Source organism: Bos javanicus, chromosome 28, assembly GCF_032452875.1.
Source record: "Bos javanicus breed banteng chromosome 28, ARS-OSU_banteng_1.0, whole genome shotgun sequence".
In the NCBI taxonomy this organism is placed as follows: domain Eukaryota; kingdom Metazoa; phylum Chordata; class Mammalia; order Artiodactyla; family Bovidae; genus Bos; species Bos javanicus.
Window position 1 is genome coordinate 10,004,368 of NC_083895.1, and position 8,569 is coordinate 10,012,936.

General features: G+C 44.3%; 1 protein-coding gene across 5 annotated transcripts in view; it reads right to left on the minus strand.

Moving 5' to 3' along the window:
- Window positions 1-7,781, minus strand: part of LYST (lysosomal trafficking regulator) — a 176,359-nt gene extending 168,578 nt beyond the window's left edge. For 2 of the 5 annotated variants that reach the window (XM_061404894.1, XM_061404887.1), the window contains exon 1: window positions 7,681-7,781. The gene's annotated coding sequence lies outside the window, so the exon portion shown is untranslated. The other 3 variants (XM_061404893.1, XM_061404888.1, XM_061404890.1) reach the window with 2 other exon arrangements.
- Window positions 7,782-8,569: the final 788 nt, after the last annotated feature.

The following is an 8,569-nucleotide window of genomic DNA, read 5'->3' on the forward strand; positions in this document are numbered from 1 at the left end:
TGGACTAGAGCTGGCCAGGCTTCAGTCTGTAGCCTGTACAGCCTACAGTCTGTCTGTGGGATTCTCCAGGTAAGAATACTGGAATGGGTTGTCATGTCCTGCTCCATCTCATGACATGGAAGATGCCAAATCTCTTTTGGTTTTCCTCCTGCCCCTCTGACCTCTCCTTCTGTCTCCTTGTCTGGATGCTTCTTCACCAGCTCCTTCACATTGGTGAGCCTCTGCATTCTCCCCTCTGCCTCACTTCCCTTTATGTTCTTTGACAATCTTATCCATCCAAGGTTTCAGGTGTCATCTATATAATAATGGCTTCCAAAATTTCCTCTAGAGATTAATTCATAACTTCCTTCAAATTTCCAGACCCTTATAGAACAAGACATACCCAGAACATTTCAGGGCAGTGTTGTGGGGTTAGAATAATCTTAGGTTAGTAAGCTCCATTCACGTGCCTCTAATTCAAGGCTCAATTCATTTCCCAACATCTACAACCCCTTTCCAGGGTGGTATGTCATCCGGTTACCAATGACTGATATGACTAAATAGCCTGATTTGTCCAGGACAGTCCTACTTTATGCTTGTTGTCCCACAGTAATTATTAATGTCTTTTCATTTTCAAAATAACATCAGTTTAGTCAATATATAATCAGCCTACCTGCCACCATCCTTTCTGATTTTTAATGCACAACTAGATGAGTCCTCCTGGCTCAACTCTGAATTCTTTACTCCCTACCATTAGGATCCCTAGTTCTGTTGCTAAGAAACTTTCCTATATCCTCTACTTCCACACAAGAGGATCACTTCATCTCCTTCTCTTAATAAATCACTATGGACACCCAGATCCCAGGCCAGGAAGACAAGTCAGTACTATTCTGGTTTCCAAAGGTGATTTGGACATTATTATCCCACTCCATCCCCTTTTAAGGCTATAACTATAGTTATAGTTGTCACTGACTGACCTTTGAGTCATTCATTTATTGAGAACTTTGTCATACAATTTCTGTCTTCCTCTCCACACAAGATCTGTTATTCCAGGGCTTCACTACCCATGAGAAAATTTAATGCCAACACACTAGGATTTAGAGTACTTTGACTTCCTTTTCTTCAATGACCCCTACTTGGCAGAAGGCCAGCATGATTTAGGAGTTGGGCATAAATAAGGGTTCTGGGGCTAGAAAGACTCAGGTACCTCCAAGCTGTGTGCCTTGGGGAAAATTACTTAATCTCACTGAGCCCCAGTTTCTTCATTTGTAAAATGGGGCTCCTAATATGTGCTTCACAGGATGGTTGTGAAAAATAAGTTCGATTTAGTATTAAATAATAATAATGCTCATAGGTTTATTATGAGAAGCTCATAATTAATCCATAAGAAGCATTCAGTATAGTGACTAGCACAAAGCACACAATAAACAGTTGCTTGTATTAGTATTAGTATTGTAATTAGTGCTATTAATCTTTACCCACCATCATCGGTCATACTTTGGCTCTTATTTACCAGAATCTTAAATTTAGGACTCTCACATCACATTTTTCCATCTCTCATACTCCTTTACTTCCACTAATCCTACAGCTTACTCATGGGATTCTTCATCCTCTTCATTCTCCACATTTGTCAGCCCTGTCATGGCTTCACTTTCTTCCTTAATCAAGCAGGATACTTAAAAGTTCAGCCCTTCAGTTAACAACCTCATCACCACCGGTAATCTCTTGACTTCACACCACCCTCTACCCAAGTTCTCCATCATACCTTCCCTTCCAATCCCCATCCAGGTTCAGCCTATTTGCCTTCTGCTCTGTTACAGGAACTGCTGGAGAAAACTGCTTCAGCATGGACAGCCTCTTTCTATGTTTGTGATTGCAGGGGCGTTAAACACTATCAGCGATTAGGTCACTTGTCCTTGGTCAAGGCCACTTTCTAATCACAGTGGTAACTTGTCCTTTCCCCACAAAAATACCCCAATCCATGCTCTTCCTTCTCAATCTCAGCAGATAACCTTGCTCCACAGAAACAAACGAAACTATCCTGGCTACTCATTTGTCTCTGTGTCTACTCCTTATATGCTTTTCCTTTTTCAAAAGGAATATGCATCACTACTTTTCTTCAGGATAACCCTTTCACCTGTGCACCTGTACTCTTGTTCCCAATCCTTCCACTGCCTCTGAGATTATGTCTATTATCTTCTTTCTCTTGTGACTTCAATTTTCCCTCCTTTTTAATAGCCCCTTTCCTTCAGTCCACTAAAGTATCCTTTTTCTTCTATATTTAAAGAAAAACAAACCTTCCCTAATCACATCTCCCTGCTCAAATCTCTACCCACTGTCCTCCCTGCTTTACCAAAAGTATTTGAAAGAATATATTTACTGAATGAATGAAAACTTTTTTTACTTGGTTCAGACTTCTCTCCTGAGCTCCAGACCTACATATGTTAAAATTTTAAATTATATGTGACTCATTCCAGATTCAGTTTCAAGAAACAAAACAGCTACTTCACCAAACTGATGTTAACTGATCTCCCTATCTACTCCTCTCTGTCTTTTTAGAATATCGATTACTAGCATCACCATTGGCACCCCACTCCAGTGCTCTTGCCTGGAAAATCCCATGGATGGAGGAGCCTGGTGGGCTGCAGTCCATGGGGTCGCTAAGAGTCGGACACGACTGAGGGACTTCACTTTCACTTTTCACTTTCATGCATTGGAGAAGGAAATGGCAACCCACACCAGTGTTCTTGCCTGGAGAATCCCAGGGACAGAGGAGCCTGGTGGGTTTACGGGGTTGCACAGAGTCGGACACGGAGCCTGCCGTTTATGGGGTTGCACAGAGTCGGACACGACTGGAGCGACTTAGCAGCAGCAGCAGCAGCATCACCAGCAGCAGCACCACCATTCACCTAATCCAGAATCCTTAACGCCCTCTTTGATTCCTCCCTCTTTTTCCCCTACCTCGTATCTAAACAAGTCCTTGCTAAAATCTCCCATTAAAGTGAAAGTGTTACTCAGTCATGTCCGACTCTTTGTAACTCCACAGAGTGTATACCCACCAGGCTCCTCTGTCCATGGAATTCTTCAGGCAAGGATACTGGAGAGGGTTGCCATTCCCTTCTCCAGGGAATTTTACCAACCCAGGAATCAAAGCTGTGTTTCCTGCACTGCAGGCAGTTTCTTTACCATCTGAGCCACCAGGGAAGCCCCAAATCTCCCATATGTGTCCCTTTTGTGTCTCCCCAGGATCCCTACTGTTGAGCCCCTCCTCCCCTGATAGTACTTAACAGGGATGGTGTGAAGGTTAAATGAGATGCTAAATGGGAATGCATTCTGTAGTGAGGTACTCATAAAGATTATTTAATATTATTATATCCTTGGCAAAATGAGCATGAGGTTAGCATAATATGATGTATTCTCTAAAAACCTATTCTGCATCTTAGTAATCAGTACTTTATTTCTAATCACAAATCACAAAGCATCTGTTTGGCAATCTGGTCTACAATTTTTATAGAAATCAGTCAGTGCCAAGATGTTTAACGTATAGTTTCCAGGCTTCACCTCCTCACACATTTTTTGATTTAAAATGTGCAACTCTTCGGGTTTCTGGCAAAAATCTATTCTCTTTACTTTTTATAGACGAGTGGCAGTAGTTGTAGAGAATATGTGTGGTACTTACTCTACCTTATTATTCATCTATTTCTTCCACTTATCTAAAGTGGCTAAAAGTTCTCTAATTTCCTGATCTGTCTTGAGTTTCAACTTCAAAGAATCACATTTGAATGGAATAATGACCAGCCTTTTGGAAAACTATTTGATTTCTTTCTTGGCTAATTAAGATGATTACACCTTTTAAACATTACCCTTTCATATTATTAGATAAGATTTTTCTTTGTTTTTTTTTTTTTGTCTTCCCAGAAGTTAGACTTGGATAGCATTCAAAACTTCCCAATGTCTCAATTACTGTAAAACAAAGCCAGGAGAATTAAGAGGCACAGGATAAACACTGGTGAGAAGCAACAGCAAAGAGAATACAGACTCCTTATCGACTCTAAGATCAGTTTATAGCTATTTATGTATGGATGTGAGAGTTGGACTATAAAGAAAGCTGAGTGCTGAAGAATTGATGCTTTTGAACTGTGGTGTTGAAGGCTCTTGAGAGTCCCTTGGACCGCAAGGAGATCCAACCAGTCCATCCTAAAGGAGATCAGTCCTGTGTGTTCATTGGAAGGAACTGATGTTGAAGCTTAAACTCTAATCCTTTGGCCACCTGATAGAAAGAGCTGACTCACTGGAAAAGACCCTAATGCTGGGAAAGCTTGAAGGCAGGGGGAGAAGGGGACGGCAGAGATTGAGATGGTTGGATGGCTTCACCAACTCAATGGAGACGAGTTTGGGTAAACTCCAGGAGTTAGTGATGGACAGGGAGGCCTGGCGTGCTACAGTCCATGGGCTCAAATGAGTCAGACACAACTGAGCGACTGAACTAAACTGATTTTTAGATACTTATGTAACATACTTATCTAACATGTTTTTATATACTTTCATGTGTTTTGGTTTAAAATCCTTTTTAAAATATTAGTGTACTACTGGGGTTCTGAAACTGTTAAGGGGTAGACCTTAAATATTAAGACCATAATATATTTTTCATACAAGTTGTACAGATCAAATTCTATTGCTCCAAATACTGCATAATTTGATGAAGAAAATCTCCACTGAATATGTGATGGCCCATTTATGTCAAGCCATCTTTAATGAAACAGAAGAATTAGGATAATCTCTGTATATTACTGACTACTAGTAAAGTATTAAAAATACAGGTCATTTCCATTGTAATTCACAAATGGCCAAGTGAAGCCACATTTGATAACAAGATTCCTGAAGCTTGAAAAAATTCTTGAACTTAAGCCAGGTATCCAAACACAATTCAGAAAAAGGTTAATCAGATGAAGGTGTTCAAGTTAGATACAACAACAAATTAAAAATGTATTCTGAAATTCTGGATTATATGGCTTTCTCTACAACTGAAACAGATGCTCTAAGTGCATGCAAGTAAAAACAAAGCTACATTTGATGAAAAAGATGATTAGGTTGGTCCAAAAGTCTAGAAAGAAAATGAGTATGAAAAAAAGGTGGCAGTTCATGGTTGAAACTATTAAGTCCCTATTATAGTCAAGATAACATAGAAGTGTCTTCAATACAAAGTCACTGGGTCTACTACTACTAATCTCCACTTGGAGTCTAATTTCATTATTTTCTAACCAACTTCTAACCTTCTCTCAACCAAGTTGCTCCTCTCATGAATCTCACCTCAATATATGTCTACTCCATCTATCTACTTGCTCAGGACAGAAATTCTGGTGTCCTTTAAGTCACCTGTTGACCTTACCCTCAATTTATTGAGAAATCAACCACTTTACCAATTCCACTATGGTCCAAAGTACAACCTCTCTGGCCTGGATTATGGGAAAGGTCCTGGAATTGACATCACAGCTTCTGCCCAACACCTCACCCCACCCCAGATAAAATCTATTCTCCATCCAGCCACCACAGTGATCCTTTTAAAAGGCAAGTCTGATTATATGTCTTCTCTATTCAAAAGGATGAGCCCCCTTCCTCCTCAGAGTGGAAGCTCAAGTCCTTCAAAGGCCTACAAGCCCTTGCACAATCTGATTCCCCATTCCCACTTACCTCTCTCCTGCATTTCCACTGCTTTTCCTTTGCTCACTCCACCACAGCCAAATCAGCCTCTGCTGCCCTCAAATGCACCCAGGACACTCCTGCCTCTAAGCATTCTGCAAGTGCCTTTCTTTCTGCTTGAACACTCTTCCCTCAGAGAGGTGCAGGGATTGCCCTTTCACTTCCCTGTGGTCTTGGGCTCAAATGTCATCTTCTCTAGGAAGTCTTCCTTGGCTATCTCTAGTTAAAGCTGCAAGTCTCTTAGACAACAGATCTGTGGTTGTCAAAGGGGAGGGGACAGAGTGGGAGGTTGGGGTTAGCAGATGTAAGCTAGTATATGGAACAGATAATCAACGAGGTACTAATGTACAGCACAGAGAACCATATTCAGTATCCTATGGAAAAGGTATTTTAAAAAAAGAATGTATGTGCGTGTGTGTGTATAAAACTGAATCACTTTGCTGTACAGCAGAAATTAGCACAACACTGTAAATCAACTATACTTTGATAAAACAAAATAAAACTGCAAGTCTCTCCCTCATCCATGCTTTTTCTCTATAGTACTTAACACCATCAGACAAAGAACGTATTTTATTATCTGCGATCCCCTACTAATGCAAACTTCCTGCTGGAGAGGATATTTATCTGTTTATAAAACTGGTACACAGTAGGTACTCAAAAATATTTACTATATTCACATATAATCTTATAGCTTACAAATTCACTTTAATGTAAATTAAACTATATAGTAACTCATTTCCTCCCGATGCTCCCTCACTTCTCCAAATTTTCCAACCTTTGTAGTAACAACGTGGATGACAACAAAGAGCTGTCAGAAAAAAAAAAATGTTGCTGGCTACTTGCAAAGCTCTTTAAAACAGATCCCCCATATTAATTAACTACATTTATAAGATGAAAGCACAAAGTCAACATCTTTATTAGCATAAGGTTCCTAGGTATGGAAGTTTAAAGTAACAGAGCAGAATAGCCAAGGATCATCAGGAAGAAAAGACCAATTCAGTTTGTGCAATCTGCTAAACAAACCCCAAGGAAAGTGCAAGCTGAATTCAATATTCAAGTAAACATTCTGGTCTGAATTCAACACCAAAGTATTAAACACGAGATTCAACTCTCTTAAAATGTTGTATCTGCTTAAAACAACCTCATCAACTACCAAGTGCTATCGCTGGGTGTGTATGGTTGTTTTGTTTTGTTTAACCCAGTAAGACCCAGAGCTAGGAAGCGTTTTTTAAAGCCTCTAAACCTTACCCCCTCTGCCACCAAGCAACCAACTGGCCTCCACACTGTGGTGCTGGGGTCTCCCTGGGTTATTTCCCATACAGAAAATTATACAGTTATAATCCCACCAGAGGCCAACCCGCACCTCAGACAAGACGCCAATGATGCCCGGGACAGACGGCAGATGTCTCAGAGGATCCTCTAAAGAGTCTCTCGCCCGGGCATAGGGCTTTACAGGCAGGGGAAAAAAGGCAGAGGGCTGAGGCGCAGAGGAGATGACAGGTGGGCGAACACCCGCGGGGCAAGATCTTACAGCGCGACCCGCAGGGTGGTGGCGCCGAAACTGTCAACTCCAGCCGTCAACCTGCCGGTGTGGGCCCGGCCCGGGTGCAAGTTGTGCCGGGGCAAAGCATAACAAATGCAATCAAGACCGCAGCAAGTCGCCGCCAGCCTGCCTGACCTCCGCCCTCTAAGCGCCGGGAAATAAAGTTAGTGGCCGCTGGCCGCCGCAAAGGTCCAGAGAAGCCGGGCAGAGCTCGCGCCCGCCGCTCAGGTGCTGTCAAAGGCTCCCCGGGCGCGGCGGGGAGACGTCCCGGAGCCCCAGAGCCGGAAAGAAGCCTCGGGCTGGCGCGTCGAGGCCGAGTCCCCCGCGCCCTCAGCCCTGCCACCGCGACCCCGAGCCGGGGCTGACTGCCACCCCCAACCGCCTTCCCTCCAGGCCACCGATAGGATCCGGGACCCCCAACAGCGGTCGGCATGCCCGGGCCCGGCGGCCGCCTTTACCTGCTCTCTGGCCGCCAATGACGCGCGTTCCTCCTCACCGGGAGAATCCCGAGTCGACGCCGCTGACGCCGCCGCCACCGCCACCACAAATTCCCTACCCACCGCCCCCTCAGGTAACCCAGGAAACCGGGTACACCACCCCCTCCCTCCCCCCCGTCCGGCCCCAGACTCGCTCCTGCGCTTGCGCACTTGCCCGCCTCACGCGTCCCGAGCCCCGCCCCTCGCCGGTAAGGCAGCGCCAGCGTCGCAGTCGTAACGCGTGGAGGCCGGAGCCAATGAGGGAGAGAGGAAGGCGGGCCGAGTTCTCGGGGTGGGGCCGGGGCCGGGGCCCGGGCTTTCTCCTCGCGGCCGGGTGGCTGGTCCCGCGTCCTTGCTCTTTCAGGGCTTTGCGAGGCGGGTTGCGTCACACCCTAGGTAGAGCCAGCTCCGTTTGAAAAGCACCAAGTCCATGCGTAGCGTCCTCTCCCTCCGTTCAACATAGATAATCATACTGTGCCCCTTCTCTGGGTCCGGAGGATGGGAGAAGAAATATGGGAAGGGGTTGGGAGAGGGAGAAAGGGTTACCCACGAGGAACTCTGCCCTTCCTCCGGGGCCTGGAAAAAAGAAACATTTTGCAAAGGTTACTGTAGGCTTATTACAAAAACGTAAAGAGGTTTACGAAGCTACTTTAGAATTAAGTGCAAAGGTGTATGTTTAACCCTCTTCACACACAGGCAGTGTGCACTGTCAAAGTTGTGTGTCTTACAATAGCAGTGCCTCCAGAGGGTGGGAACCATAGGTTAAATATAAGGCTATTTTAGCTTCATCACTGACTGTCAGGTCCAGCATATGGCTGACAGGCTACTGATGCCGTAGTTTGGCATCACCACCTAGTCACTGCGGCTGGCC